Below are 16,648 nucleotides of genomic sequence, written 5' to 3' on the forward strand. Positions count from 1 at the left end.
TACCCTTTGATATTACGTGGAGCTGGGTGGTCTCTTGTGGACCAGTGTCCTGAACTTGGCTCTCCCACCTCAGAGACACAGCCCTCACACCTGGCTGGAGCACCAAGAGCCTGTCATTCACACAGCTCAGAATAAAAGTGAGAAAAGAGAGAAAGAAAGAAAGAAAGAAAGAAAGAAAGAAAGAAAGAAAGAAAGAAAGAAAGAAAGAAAGGAGATAAAATAAAATAAAGTAAAATATTTCAAATTAAAAAAAAAGTAGTAAAAAAATTTTTAAGTAATAAAAAACTAAAAAGAAAGAAAGAAGAGAGCAGCAAAACCAAAAGACAAATCAACCAATGATAACAAATGTTAAAATCTATACATAACAAACAAACAAACAAAAAAGAAAAAACAGACAGAACCCTAGAACAAATGGTAAAAGTGAAGCTATACAGACAAAATCACACACAGAAACATACATATACACACTCATAAAAAGGGAAAAAGGATTAAAAAATATATATAGCATTGCTCCCAAAGTCCAACTCCTCAATTTGGGATGATTTGTTGTCTACTCAGGTATTCCACAGATGCAGGATACATCAAGTTGATTGTGGACACTTAATCCACTGCTCCTGAGGCTGCTGGGAGAGATTTCCCTTTCTCTTCTTTGTTAGCACAGCTCCTGTGGTTCAGGTTTGGATTTTCACCCGCCTCTGCATGTAGGTCGCCTGAGGGCATCTGTTCTTCACTCAGACAGGATGGGGTTAAAGTAGCAGCTGATTCGGTGGCTCTGGTTCACTCAGGCCATGGGGAGGGAGGGATACGAAGTTCTCGGTGAGCCTGCAGCTGCAGAGCCCAGTGTGATGTTGCAACAGCCTGAGGTGTGCTCTGTGTTCTCCCAGGGAAGTTGTCCTGGATCACTGGACCCTGGCAGTGGCAGGCCACACAGGCTCCAGGGAGAAGAGGTGTGGATAGTGACCTGTGCGTGCTCACAGGCTTCTTGGTGGCTGCAGCAGCAGCCTTAGCGTCTCATGCCTGTCCCTGGGGTCCACGCTGATAACCACGGCTCGCGCCTGTCTCTGGAGCTCATTTAAGTGGCGCTCTTAATCCCCTCTCCTCATGCACCAGGAAACAAAGAGCCAAGAAAAAGTCTTTTGCCTCTTTGGCACCTCCAGACTTTTCCCCAGACTCCTTCCTGGCTAGCTGTGGTGCACTAGTTCCTTCAACCTGTGTTCATGCCACCAACCCCAGTCTTCTCCATGGGATCCAACTGAAGCCCAAGCCTCAGTTCCCAGCAACCCCTGCCCCAGCGGGTGAGCAGACAAGCCTCTCAGGCTGGTGAGTACTGGTCGGCAATGATCCTCTGTGTGGGAATCTCTCTGCTTTGCCCTCCACACCCCTGTTGCTGCGTTCTCCTCCGTGGCTCTGAAGTTTCCCCCTACCACCCCCGTATCCACCCACGAAGGGACTTCCTAGTGTTTGGAAACATCTCCTCCTTCACAGCTCCCTCCAATTTGTGCAGGTCCCTCTAATTTCTTTTGTCTCTGTTTTTTCTTTTTTGTTTTGCCTTACCCAGGTACGTGGGAAGTTTCTTGCCTTTTGGGAGGTCTGAGATCTTCTGCCAGCATTCAGTAAGTGTTCTGTAGGAGCTATTCCACATGTAGATGAATTTGTGATGTATTTGTAGGGAGGAAGGTGATCTCTGCATCTTACTCTTCCACCATCTTGAAGCTCTTTCCTGACTGGCTCCCTGCCGTCCACCTGCCACACCAATATAGACTTTTAAAATGATCCACATCAAAACAAAATATTTTTTAAAAGGTATGCACTTAAGAAAATCTTTTTGTGTTTCCTTTTCAAGCTACAATCATTAAAACATGCACAGCTTAATGAACTTGCCTCTGCCCAACACAAGGGGTCTCCAGAGAGCCCCACACAACTGTACATCTGAAAGTGAGTGCTCTGGAATACAAAGAGGAAGCAGAATCGAGGGAACATAGAAGCTGATGCTTACAAAACCAGAACTCTGAATAGTGTATCTGAGGCCATAGGTTTAGAGAATCCAGTAGCAGCAAAATCAATGGTACACACAGCTCCAACCTGGCAAAAGCACCAACCCATTCCACCAGTGATAACAGAGAAGCAGCACCAGTGGAGACTAGGATTCCATGCCTTAATCACTGTAGACACTCATGACCCTGCTCTTCTAAACACATTTTAGAGTGGGGAGACCACAAACCTTACAACCCTGGACAGAGTAGACAACATGCATGATCCACAACTATCCCCCTTACCCTGCCCACAAGGTGGAGACTGTGTCTCAGGGGATCAGAGATACAAGGAAATTTCCCCTATCCCAGAGACAACAGACATTTTGGCAGAGGCAAGGAAGCAACTATCAAACTTCCCAAGAACTGACAAAGAAGCATTTATACTCAATTAAAAATTAACATCAAATAAAACTTTAGGAAAAGAATAAGAGAAACCCTAAAGAATAAATAATGAAAGAGAGATAACCAGTCTACTAGACACTGAGTTCAAAAAGGGGGTAATCAAAATGTTATTTCAATTAAGAAAGCTTATCAGTAAAATCCCAGTAATTGTTTTCATTGCGTTTTTTTTTTCTTTTTTCATATTGAGCTGCATGAGCTGTTTTTATATTTTGGAGATTAATTACTTGTCAGTTGCTTCATTTGGAAATATTTTCTAACGTTCTGACGGTTGTCTTTTCGTCTTGTTTTTTGTTTCTCTGCTGTGAAAAAGCATTTATGTTTAATTAGTTCCCATCTGTTTATTTTTGTTTTATTTTCATTACTCTAAGAGGTGGGTCAAAAATGACCTTTCTGTGGTTTATGTCAAAGGATTGTTCCTAAGTTTTCCTCTAAGGGTTTTATAGTGTCTTATATTTAGCTTTTTTTAACCCACTTTGAGTTTATTTTTGTATATGATGTTGGGGAGTGTTATAATTTTATTATGGTAAATGTACCTGTTCAGTTTTCCAGGCAACATGTATGAAAAAGCATCTCTTTTATCCATTGTGTATTCTGTCCTCCTTTGTCATAGATTAGATGGCCATAGGTGCGTGGGTTTATCTCTGGGCTTTCTATCATGTTCCATTGTTCTATATTTGGTTTTGTGACAATACCATACTGTCTTTATTACTGTAGCTTTGTTATATAGTCTGAAGTCAGGGAGCCTGATTCCTCAAGCTCCGTTTTTCTTTCTCTAGAGTGCCCTGGTTAGTTGGGTTCTTTTGTGTTTCCATGAAGATTGTAAAATATTTTGTTCTAGTTTTGTGAAACCTGTCACTGGTAATTTGATAGGGATTGCATTGAATCTGTAGACTGCTTCCAGTAGTATAGTCATTTTCAAAATATTGACTCTTCCAATCCAAGATCATGGTAAATCTCTCTATCTGTTTGTGTCATATTTGATTACTTTCATCAGTATCTTATCGTTTTCTGCATATAGATCTTTTGCCTTCTTAGGTAGGTTTATCCTAGGCATTTTACTCTTTTTGATGTGATATAAAATGGTACTGTTTCCTTAATATATCCTTTTGGTCTTTTGTTGTTACTGCATAGGAATGCAAGAGGTTTCTGTGTATTATTTTTTTATCCTTCATTTTTAACGAATTCATTGAGCTCTTGTAGTTTCCTGGTGGCATCTTTAGGGTTTTCTTTATATAGTATCATGTTTTCTACAAAAAGTAATACTTTTACATCTTCTTTTCCATTTTGTATTCTTTATTTTCTTTTTCCTCCCTGATTGCCATGGCTAGGACTTCTAAAACTATGTCAAATAATAGTGGTGAGATTGGACCTTTTATTTTGTTCCTGATCTTAGAGGAAATGCTTTCAGTTTTTCACCATTCAGAATGATGTTTCTTGTGGTTTTGTCATATATGGCCTTTATTATGTTGAGGTAGGTTCCCTCTATGCCCACTTTCTGGCTAATTTTTATCATAAATTCTTGTAGAAGATTGTCAAAAATTTTTCTTCATCAATGAGAGGATGATATGATTTTAGTCTTCAATTTTTTTATAAGCTGTATCACACTGATTGATTTGTCTGTATTGAAGAATCCGTGCATCCCTGGAAAAAATCCCATTTGTTCATGGTGTATGATCTTTTTAATGTATTGTTGGATTTGGATTTCTAGTATTTTTTGAGAAGATTTTCTGGTATGTTCATCAGAGATATTGGTCTTAATTTTCTTTTTCTGTCATATCTTTGTCTGGTTTTAGTATCAGGGTGTTTGTGACCTCATAGAATGGGCTTAAGAGTGTCCCTACCTCTGCAATTATTTGGAAGAGTTTGAGAAGTATTGGTGTTAACTTTTCTATAAATTTTGTTACAATTCACCTGTGAAGCCATCTGGTCCTCGTCTTTAGTTTGTTGGAAGATTTTTAATCACACTTTAAACTTCATTACTTCTGATTTGTCTCTTCATATTTTCGGTTTATTCCTTGCTCAATTTGGAAGGTTGTACCTTTCTAAGAGTTTGTACATTTGTTCCAGGTTGTCCATTTTATTGGCATAAAGATACTTGCAATAGTCTCTTATGATCATTTGTATTTGTGCAGTGTTCATTATAACTTCTCCTTTTTAATTTCCAACTTCATTGATTTGACTCCTCTCCCTTATTTTGTGGATAAATCTGATGAAAGGTTTATTAATTTTCTTTATCTTCTCAAAGAACCAGTTTTTAGTTTTATTGATCTTTGTTATTTCTTTCTTCATTTCTATTTCATTTAATTGTGCTCTGTTTTTTATGTTTTATTTCTTTCTACTAACTTCAGGTTTTGTTTGTTCTTCTTTCTCTAGGTGATTTAGGTGTAATGTTAAGTTGTTTATTTGAGATTTTTCCTGTTTCTTCAGGTAAGATTTTATGGAAATAAACTTTCCTCTTAAAACTGCTTTTGCTGTATAGGCTTTCGGTCTTCGTGGTTTTTTGATTTCCTCTTTGATTTCTTCAGTGATCCATTGGCTGTATAGTAGCATATTGTTTAGCTTCCCACTTTTGTGTTTTTCACATTTTTTGTTTTCCTGTAATTGATTTCTAATCTCATAGAATTGTGGTCAGAAGATACTTAATACAATTTCAATTTTCTTAAATTTGCCAAGGATTGGTTTGTTACCAAACATGTGATCTATCTTGGAGAATGTACCATGTGCACTTGAAAGGAAAGAGTATTCAGCTGCATTCAAATGTAATGTTCTGTAAATATCAATTATGTCAATTGTGTCAAATGTTTCACTTAAGGTTTTGTGTTTCCTTATTAATATTCTATCTGTATGATATGTCCATTGATGGAAGTGGGGTGTTAAAGTCTCCTACTATTATTGTGTAACTGTTGATTTGCCTTTTATGGCTGTTAGCATTTGCCTTATATATTGAGGTGCTCCTATGTTGGGTGCATAATATTTACAATTTTTATATATTCTTCTTGGATTGATACCTTGATTATTATGTAGTGTCCATCCTTGTCTCTTATGACTGTCTTTATTTTAAAATCTATATTTTTTCTGATATGAGTACTACTACTTCACTTTTCTTTTCATTTCTCTTCGCATGGAATAATTTTTTCCATCTCCTCACTTTCATTCTGTGTGTCTCTATGTCTGACATGGATCTGTTGTAGACAACATATATACAGATCTGTTTTTGTATCCACCAGCCACTCTGTGTTTTTTGGTTGGAGCATTTAATCCATTTACATTTAAGGGAATTATGGATATGTATGCTTCTTTTACCATTTTATTAATAGTTTTGGGTTTGTTTTTGTATGTAATTTTCTCTCACTTCCAGCCTAGAGAAATTGTTTTATCATTTGCTGTACAGCTGGTTTGCTGGGGCTGAATTCTATTACCTTTGCTTGTCTGTATAGTTTTCAATTCTCTGTCAAATCTGAAAGAAATTCTTACTGGGTAGAGTAATCTTGGTTGTAGGTTTTTTGCTTTCATCATTTTAAATATATCATGTCACTCCCTTCAGGCTTGCAGAGTCTCTGTTGAAAAATTATCTGATAGACTTATGGATATCCCCTTGTATGTTATTTGTTGCTTTTAATATTTATTCTTTTTATTTAATAGTTGTTAATTTGATTAATATGTGTCTTGCTATGTTTCTCTTTGTGTTTAACCTGTATGGGACTCTCTGTGCTTCCTGGACTTGCGTGACTATTTCCTTTCCCATATTAAGGAAATTTTCAACCAAAAATATCTTCATATATTTTCTCAGATCCTTGTTCTTTCTCCTCTTCTTTGGGACCCCTATAAATTGAATGTTGGTATAGTTAATGTTGTTTCAGAAGTCTCTGAGACTGTCTTCATTTCTTTTCATTTTCTTTATTCTGTTCCACAGCAGTTACTTCTACCATGTGTCTTCCAAATCACCTATCCGTTTTTCTTCCTCAGTTTTTCTTTTCTATTGATGACTTCTAATGTATTTTTTATTTCAATTTTTGTGTTTCATCACTCTTTCTTTTTTATTTTTTCTAGGTTTTTGTTAAACATTTCTTGTATCTTCTTGATCTGTGCCTCTATTCATTTTCTGACTTCTCTGAACATGTTTACTATCATCGTTCTGAATTCTTTTTCAGGTAGATTGCCTATTACCTCTTCATTTATTTGGTCTTATGGGTTTGTACCTTGCTCTTTTGTCTGAAATATATTTCGTTGTCATTTCATTTTGTTTAATTGCTGTGTTTGTACTCTCCTTTTCACAGGCTCCAGGATCATAGTTCTACTTGCTTTTGTCTTCTGCCCCCTCTTGGGTGAAATTTGTCCAGGGGTTTGTGTAGACTTCTTGGTGGGAGTGACTGGTACCTTTGCTCTCTTGGCTAGAGCTGTGTCTTTCCCCTCTGTTGGGCAGGATTGCATTGAGTGGTTGTTTTGGGGTGTCTCTGAGCTTAGTACATCTTGAGACAGACTGTCTACTGATGCATTTGTCTTGCATGCCTGTGTTGCCGGTTTTCTGGCCTGAGTCATCCAGAATTGGAGTCTGCAGGCAATTGGGTGGAACCAGGTATTGATGTTGAGATGGAGACTTCCAGGAGAGCACACAATGGTTAATATTCCCTGGGTCAAGGAATTCTCTGGCTGTCCAGCATCCTGAATTCAGTGCTCCTACACTGGGATATCAGATCCAACACCTGTTTGGGGAACCAAGACCCCACAAGCCACAGCCACAGGCAAAAAAAAAAAAACAAAAACAAAAACAAAAAACAAAAAAAAGAAACAAGCAAACCCCAAGACAAGTAGCAATAACAAAGGGAAACAACACGAATAAAAGAAAGTATTAAAAAAAGAAGAAAAAATTATTAAAGAAACAAAAACAAACAAAAAAAGACAAAAAAGAAAACAGTGAAACAAAAAAAGTACCCTCAAAAGGAAACAAACAATAAAAACAAACCAACAAAATCTAAAAACAAAAACAACAAGCAAAGTAAAAAATGCAAAGAAAACATATAAGAAACTCAAAAAAGTTGATAAAAGAAAAAAGATAAAACATACTAAACAATAAAAAAACACAAACAACAAAATAGAAAAATAAACACTGAAAAATAAAAACTATATTTTAAATGTTAGAAAATAAAATAAAAATAAATGAATAAAATTTTTAAAGAAATAAAAAAAAACTACAGAACAAAATGAAACAATGATAATTTTTCTTGGAGCCTCTGCTGTCAGTGTCCTTTCCCCTATACTGAGCCACAGCCAAATTTTGCCTCCCCAGTACTCCTTCCAATACCTCTAGGTAGATCTCTGGGCCTGCTCTGGGCACTGTGGTCACAGATCAGACTCTGACCTGGCCCAACTGCCACATGTACCTGCCCACAAATTACACAGCTGCTAAAGCTAGACTGGTCTCCATTGCTGGAACATTTATGGTCCATTCAGATATCCCACAGATGTAGGGTTTACCAAGCCAGTGACCAGGATATAATCCATAGCTGATTCAGGTGTATAGACAGACTTCTCTTCCTTTTCCTTAGTTTCACAGCCCTTGTAGCTCAGCTTTGGTTTTGGCCCCACCCCTGCATGTGAGCCACTCTCAGTCATCTGTTCCCCACCCAGGTGAGAGGGAGCAAAACCAGTGGCTGACTGGGGCACACGTGCTTGATTGGGCTGAGGAGGGTTAAGGTGGCCACAACTCTGGTGCACATGCTCAGTCCACTGGGATCCCCCTTTATTGCCTGCTTTTTCATTGGGAGTACTTCCTCTGCCTTTTAAAGTCACTTAAAGATTTATGTGTCTGTAAATTTAAGAGATAGTTATCTACTGTGGTCCTTTTGTAAAATATAAATATAGTTGATGTACAATATTATATGTTACAGTTGTACAACATAGAGATTCACAATTTTTAAAGATTATACTCCATGTATAGTTATTAGAAAATATTGACTATATTCCCTGAGTTGTACAATATATTTTTATAACTTATTTATTTGAAACATAATAGTTTGTACCTCTTAATCCCCTACTCTTATCTTGCCCCTTCTCTCCTTCCTCTCTTCACTGGTAACCATTTATTTGTTTTCTTTCTCTGTGACTCTGTTTTTTTTTTCTCATATTCACTACTTTGTTTATGTAGTTTGGTCTTAAAAGTGTGTTTTTAATATGAGGGCATGTCTGTGTAGATTGTGTGTGTTCAGGGTCTTTAGTGTAAGTGTTGGTTTTGATATGGATGTCACCATATCTTTCCTTGGGGCATATTGGCTGACATCATCATTCTAGGGAATATGGTTCATGCTGGATTATCTAAATACTGTGCAGGATGTGATGCAGGACCTTTTCTATTTTCCATGGATGTTTCCACCCTGTCAGGGTGTGGTCTGCTGTGCAGCTGTTGGAGTAGAATCCCTGAGAGTGGAGCTCTATCAAATTCTGTTCCCCCTGAGTGTGTGCCCTGCCCCAAAGGAGAGGAATGTTGAAGTAAGGTGAGGGTCATGTGTTCCCAGAGCTGTGATGTGCTGCCTGGGTAGGCATCTGAAGCTTGGCTAAGACACAGCTCATGGTTGCTCCTTTCCCTTTTTGTGGTCATCCCAGATCTAGCACACAGCTGTGGCATGGAATGGCAGAGTTGGAACATTAACTAGGATGGATTTGGAAGTCAAGGCATTGTGGTTTCACGTATTGAGACAGCTGCACTGCCAACAGTGATTTGGGCTGTCTCTGTGGCAGTTTTCTCCCAGGACCTGTCTGCCCCAGAAAAATAACCAAGTCATGGTGTGGAGTGCAGTTGAGGGTGGATATGGTGTGTGGGGGGGGTGAGCACTCACTGGGCTGGGACACAAGCTACAGCACTTCTGTGACACTGCCCAGGTAAGCACCATCATTGGCCACTGTTGTCTCACCTGGACTACACCTCAGACCCTTTGGCCATCTCTGCATCCCAAAATCAAGTCTTCTCCCAGGACTTTCTGCCCCAGATACAACACCCACCTGTGGTATTGAGAGGGTGGGGCCAGAGCATTATACTTTGGTGGGAGCAGGGAATGAAGCATTTTGGTTCTCCATGCCAGTTGAGTAAGTGCTGACAATGGACACTGCCACCCCACTTGGACAAAAGCCCATGCCCCTAGGTTCTTTCTGTGTATCTAGACTGAACCTTTTACCATGGCCAAGCTGGACAAGATCCTACACCAAGCTCTGATGAAGAATGTGAAAGGCTGTGATATTTACCATTTGAATTGGGGAGTGTAGCTAGGTAGCAGACACCAGGGCAAAGCTCTCTTTGCACTGATTCTTGGCAGGCCAGCATCCACATACCCTTCCTGAGTACAGTTTAGGATTTTCCAGCCATTCAAGCTGTCACAGAAGTTCTGCCAGAAGCCAAGGGAGCTTGGCTCCTCCATGGTGGACCCCAGGATTGGGACACCCAGTGTGTGTCTCTACCCATTCCACTCCCCAGGGCAAGGTTCCACCCATGTGGACCATCCCTTCCTTTCAGAATCCTCCCAAGAGTGGAGGTCTGGACCCTATGCATTTTTTTCTGTCCTTCCTAGTTACGTGGAAATCTTTTTGCAGCTTTGGTTGTATAACAGTTCTTCTGTGAGTTTCTAGTTAGTTTTCCATGATAATTTTTCCATACGTAGTTGTTTTTTCACTTTGTTTGGTGGGTAGGTTAGCTCCACGTCCTCTTACCACACTGTCTATTTTGACCCCATCCATGACATAATTTTATACAAACCCAGAGAAAATACAAAATTATAAACATAGAGCAGAGACACAAAACATTAAAAAAAAGAAGATTGAGTAACACTGTTTCAAGATATAGTGTTACCATTTCAGTCTTATTAGCTGACCCCAGACACAGGATTGTGATCAGAAGCCTAAGTCCCCCTGGCATGACCAGCATTGTTTACAGCATTCCAGAGTATTTACACTCTTACAATGCTGCACATTTCAACATAACTCAGTGGAATATGATCAAAGTATTCATGAATATTACATATTTCTAATCTAATACATATTTTCTCATATTTCACATATCACATATTTAGTGTTGTACATTGGACAAAATTTTTATTCTATCACCCTCACCTTCTTCAAGTCCCCACATTTAAGTAATTTGGTTACTAAATACAACTGTCTCAAGTGAGGGGTTACTTCCTGGTTATAGGTTGGAAGTGATATAAGTTATGTGGTGTATATAAATCTATTTTGACAATTTAAGATTCACACTGACATTTCTGGACAAAGTTCTGAGTGTAAGTATAAAGATACTTGGAAAATAATGAAGTTATAAGTTGTAGGAGTAAGAATCATTGATTTCATATGGGGGGTAGGTGATGAAGAGACAGTTAACAAGTCCAGCATATGAGAAAAGAATACCTTAGATGTCTGGAAGTATGGGTTAAGGGTAAATAATTAATACTTTGTTTCCTAGACCTAGCACCACTGTCTGAGTCAGGAGAAATTAGCCCGTAAGCTATGAAAACAGATTCTGCCTGGTGAAGAGTAAAGACCAGAAAGTAATAGCTTAAAAACCATGGGAGTTTTGTTGTTTTTTTTTTTTTTTCTTTTGGCAAATAGATTTTGCTTAGTTAAGTCAACATTTATTTATTTTTCATTAAATACGAAAATATGTCATTTAGCAGGCATTCTGTTAAATCTCTGCTGATATCCAAGAAGGACAAGTAAAAGGGGGTAGAGTGAAAATATTTGGAAGAGGTAATATCTGTGCTGGGATTGATAAAGCAGCTGTCTAAGTAAGCAAAGAGAGGACATTCTAATCCTAAGAAAGAGCTGAGTCAAAACTTGTGAGATGGAAGTTGACAGGGCTGAAAATAGCTTTTCTGAATGTAGCTCCAGATACAGTGAAACAGAAAAATATGGTAAGGCAAATATATGCCAGATCTTTAAGGGACTGGTTAAACTATGCTGAGGTTCTACACTTAGAATCTAAAATGTATTAAATGCCTGCCTAAGAAATTAAGCTTGTCTTTGGCTGGAACAAAAAAGCAACATAAAGAAAGCAAACATAAAAGTGTACATTAGAAAATATAAAGGGTAGACTCATGAGGGGAGGCAATAAAGGCACATACCGAAATATTTTGAGGACAAAAGATCAAAAAGAACCCTTAATAAACCATTTGTAAACTTCTACTGCATGCTTACATGTCATATATGTCTATACCATGTGAACTTTATTAATGTGATGATACAATAGAGACCATTGTTACTGATCAGATCGTTGTATCTCCTGCTGCACCCTGTCTTAATTTAGCACATTTGATTTTTCTTAGGCTGATTCAGAAATCACTGATTACCTTTCCCTATTTCCATTTTTCTCTTTTTCCAATTGCTTCTATTTTCACTTCTTCCTTTTAAAAAATTATATAAACTTACTCACGAATGGTTACATAAAATGTTCCTGTCAATCAGGTAGGCTCCTATTTTACTCTTAAATCAATTTTTGAAAATAAAGACAATAAGGTACACATCTATCTTTATTGTTCAAATAAGAGAATTGCAGGTATTTTGTTATTTGCCAATTTCAGTTTTACTTTGTTATCCTACATAATCTGATTGTCCTTTGGTAGATCAGTTATAATTAGGGTAATTAGAATAATGTTCATGTAATGAAGATGGCTGATGAGTATACCTAGGAAGAGAGGCAGCAAGTGGATTAGCTATAATGGGCATTGGGAACAATAGGGTGCCTGCTGTGTGCACATTAGAAAAACGAAGCTCACTGGCTGATAAATCAGTGTATCTAGTTGGAAGAGTAGAAGGTTCCACCATCAGTCCAAAATTACTGCTCTGTAAGAGAGATCCAATGCGGTACTGAGAAGTAGAAGTTGTTGTTGTAACAAAATTCACAATGCAGCCATTTGCTTGCATGTAGCTGTTATGTGACTGTGTATGAAAAGTGGTCCACTGATTTAAAATAGCATGTGGATCCATTAAAATTTGTTCTGGTGGCCTAAGTGACATTGATGATACAGAAGAAAAATCACTTCTAATTGGTATACTTGTATGAAAAATTATCTGACTGGTAGAAAGCTTACTTATTAAAGGCACATTTAAATTTGTGGAGGGTGAAAATACAATTTCTCCACTAGTTTAAGCAACAATACCAGAATTATGATTATGCACATTACCTCTTTCTTTCAAGTGTTTCTTGAAATATTGAACTAATGAAGATACTGGAGAAGCATTTTTAATCCTGGCTTTTCTTTTAATCCTTACTAAAAGTTGGGGACAGCTTCACTTAAAATTTGGATTATGGTAGAACTGTAACTAAAACCAAAGGACATGTTGGTTACAGGAACTGTAACTAAAACCAAACTAAATGTTATTTAGTAACATTTTAAACCAAGTTATGAGACTACAATAAGGTTAACCTGTAAAATCTCAGATTTCAATTTTGTGCAAAGATAATGTCATAAATATATGTACATTGCTCACTACTTTTTAATTACTTATTGTAAAATAGACATTTAAATATTATTGTCCTCAAGTTTAAAATTATACATACAATAAGTGAATATTACTTCTAAAGTGGTTTCAGTGCCTTTATTTAGAGTTCTGATAAGATTCAAATTTGCTAGCAAAATTTCTCACAACCTTGAATGTTTAATATCCAAATTGTCCTCATTATTTTGAAAAAAATAAATAATTTTAGCCTTAGTAGTTGCATTTATTTTCAAAATCTAGTTTTACATATATTACTATATATTCCTGATATACAAAATAAAATTATATATATATACATATATAAATAAACATTCATAAGTGGTAATTTTTTAAATACCTTGCTTAATATGGAGAATTCTTTTTCTCCTGTAAGAAAGTCAGCCAAAGAAGCAGATCTTTGAAAATTCTTTTGCACTTTACTAAACCCATAAAGGCTAAGCTGTCAAAGTAAACTTTTCATACTTCCAGTATCGAATATTCTGAAAGGGGCCTTTCTATACAAAACTTCTTTCTTGAAGTGTTCTTCATTATCACTATAGAAGTTCCATGTTTATCCCACCAAATGGACTTAAATTGATCACTTCCAACTGTTTTCCAAAGTTTTCTGGGGAAGGTTAGAGAAAGAAAATCATTATCTTCATTGGGTTAAGAGACACAAAATATGTAATGTGGTCTTTTAATCAAGGATCCTTCAGACAGAGCCTGAAAATCATTTTCTTCAATCATAGATCTCAAGACCAAGTCCCCAGTGAATGTGTGATGAAACAATGGATATCTAATGGAGGTTTCTGAACCAGTTGGTACATCTCTAGGAGACACATCTTGAATTTCTGAAGAAATATGTGCCACCTCAAATAAAATTTTCTTCAGCTACTTTTCTCACCTTCATGGTTTTCAACCCTGCAGGTTCAAACGATGTTTTACAGGCCTACACAGAAAAACTGTCTAGACCATCACAATCGTTCTCAACCTGAGTAGCTGTGACATCACAAGACGACAGGTCTCCTAGCAATTAAAGTTTAGCATTCAGCCAGGGTTTACTTCTCATTTATTCATGCACAATATAAAGACTGCTTATTTTTTATGGTGAAATATGCACAAGATCATTCTACAAAATCTTTTAAATAAAATAATTTCTTGGGTCCAGGAAATAAAAATTATTTCCTCCCTTTTACACAGAGATTTATAACAAATTGGTGAACATAGAATAATACCTGGCAAGTAATGCACAAAATTTTTGAAACACATGTCATTTTTAAAATTTTGGAACTTGAAACTAAAATTTATATAAAACCTGTACAAAAAAGGCTTAGGTCTGTCATTATTATTTATGAATAAAATAATGCATAATTAGATCCTAAAATAAATATGTTTATCTGTGCATTTTATATAAGTAGCTCTGCATTCAAAATATTTTTACAGTCATATTTGAGTGGAATAATATTATTTTATTTAGTATTTTTGTAAATAAATGGTAAATAGTGATAAAGTAAAATTTGATGTTAGAAGAAAGCAGATCTACTTTAAGGAAATCCCAAAGAGTGGGAAATTTTAAAATAACATTTATATTATGTTTTTATAAATAAAATAATGTCTTAATGTCCTACTTTAAATTTACACAAATAGAATATCTTCATTATATATTTATAACTAGATTTTTTGATCTTCCTTTTAATTATAGATCCATCATTCTGAAGGAGGAATAAATGTGTTAGTCATTTTTATAATCCAGATTCTTGAGGTGTTTGTTATGTGTTTCAAGGCTGCATTGATAAATATTAAATTTTAGGAGGAAAACTCTCTTTCATTCCTAGAAATGAGTGACATTGTAAGTACAGTGTTTTGTTTTTTTTTTATCTTTGTAGTTTGTGCATAAACAGCAAATAATAGACATGCTCTGTATTAGTAAACTGTAGGAAATAGAATTCTACCTAAAGCATCTTTTTTTATTGAATGAAAGATGCTTTAAATTTCATAGTTGTTTACAATTTTCAAAAGTTTTACACACATGATTTCATTCAATCACATAATAACCAGTTTTCCCACTATGTCTGCATACCCTCCTCCCTCTTAATCTCCTCAGTGGTAATCCCTGGTTTGTTGTCTATATCAGTGAGTCTGGTTTTTGTTTGATACATTCACTTGTTTTTTGTATTGTTTAGATTCTACATATAAGTGATGTCTATGTTTGTCTTTCTCTGTCTACCTTATATCATTTAGCATAACGCCTTCCAATTCTATCCATGTTGCTGCAAATGGCATTTCATTCTTTTTTATCCATGAGTAATATACAGTTTTATATATACATATATACCACATCTTTTATATCAATTAATGTATTGATGAGCAATTAGTTTGCTTTCATACCTTGGCAATTGTAACAAGTGCTGCTATAAACATTGGGGTGCATGTATCTTTTCAAATTAGTGGTTTTGTTTTTTTTGTTTTTTAGATATATACCAAAGAATACAATGGCTGGGCCATATGGTAGTTCTATTTTTAGCTTTTTATAAACCTCCATACTGTTTTCCGTAGTGGTTTCAAAATTTACATTCCCACCAAGAGTGTACTAGGTTTCCCATTTCTCCACATCCTCTCTAATACTTATCTGTATACTTTTGATAATAGCCATTTTGATTGGTATGAAGTGAAATCTCATTTGTAGTTTTGATGTGAATTTCCCTAATTATTAGTGATGTTGATTATCTTTTCATGTGCCTGTTGGCCATCTGCACATCGTCTTTGGAAAAGTTTCTTCAGTTCTTCTGCCCATTTTTAATTTAGATTATTTGTTTATGTTGAGTTTTATGAGCTATTTATAGACGTTGGATATTAACCATCTGCACATATGGTATCAAAACCACCATATACAGATCTGAAGCAGACCTTGGTCCCAGGGTCAGACTATAGAGCAAGGTCCTGAATTGACCAAGGTGCACACCTGCCCAAGGCACTGGTAACAGGTCTGCCAGCAAACCTCACTGCAGACCCAGCAGCAGCCAACCCTTTTAGACTGCAATCCCAGCAGTAAAACCATTAGCCCAGGGACCCACAGGAGGTCCTTACCTCCAAAGTCAGACAATAAAAACTGAAAGAGGTGTCTGTTCCTTCAAATCCACCAACACCAACACAAGTTTACATGGATCATGAGGAGTCAGGCAGCCATGACACCACCAAAGAAAACTAACAAAACTCCATTAAACAATCCCAAAGGAATGAAGATCTATGAACTAACTGACAATGTAATCAAAAGAAGCTTGATGAGGTGGAAAAGAACACAGACAACTAAATGAAACCAAGAAAGCAATGCATGAAGAAAAATGAAAATTTAATAAAGAAATGTAAACCATACAAAATCAAACTTAAATCATGAAGTCACAACGTCATGGAGGCATAACACACCCCTCCCTATTATCCTCCTCTTAACAACTAAATTTCAACATCCATTCATGAACAAAAATACTGTTCTGGGAGTTCAAAGATCCAGCACCATACACCAAAGAACCTAGAAGAAGTTTCACACACCTATGCATCTTCAAATAAGGATACAGACATCAGTAAGAGCTGGGAAACCATCAGGGTCTTGCCAATTAGATTCTGTCCCTCTTGGTCATGATCTGAGAAAACTGACCTCGACAGACACCCAGGAATGAAAGAGCCTTTGTAGAAGTCCTGGTTTCAAAAACAACTTCACCACTCCCATGCAGCAAGGAAAAAAAAAAGCTGACAATGAATTC

General features: G+C 36.6%; 1 pseudogene; it reads right to left on the reverse strand.

The window, feature by feature from the left end:
• The window catches only part of LOC137757640 (uncharacterized), a 92,777-nt pseudogene that overhangs the window by 51,376 nt on the left and 24,753 nt on the right, over positions 1-16,648 (reverse strand).

This window comes from Eschrichtius robustus, chromosome Y (genome assembly GCF_028021215.1).
Source record: "Eschrichtius robustus isolate mEscRob2 chromosome Y, mEscRob2.pri, whole genome shotgun sequence".
Classification (NCBI taxonomy): Eukaryota; Metazoa; Chordata; class Mammalia; order Artiodactyla; family Eschrichtiidae; genus Eschrichtius; species Eschrichtius robustus.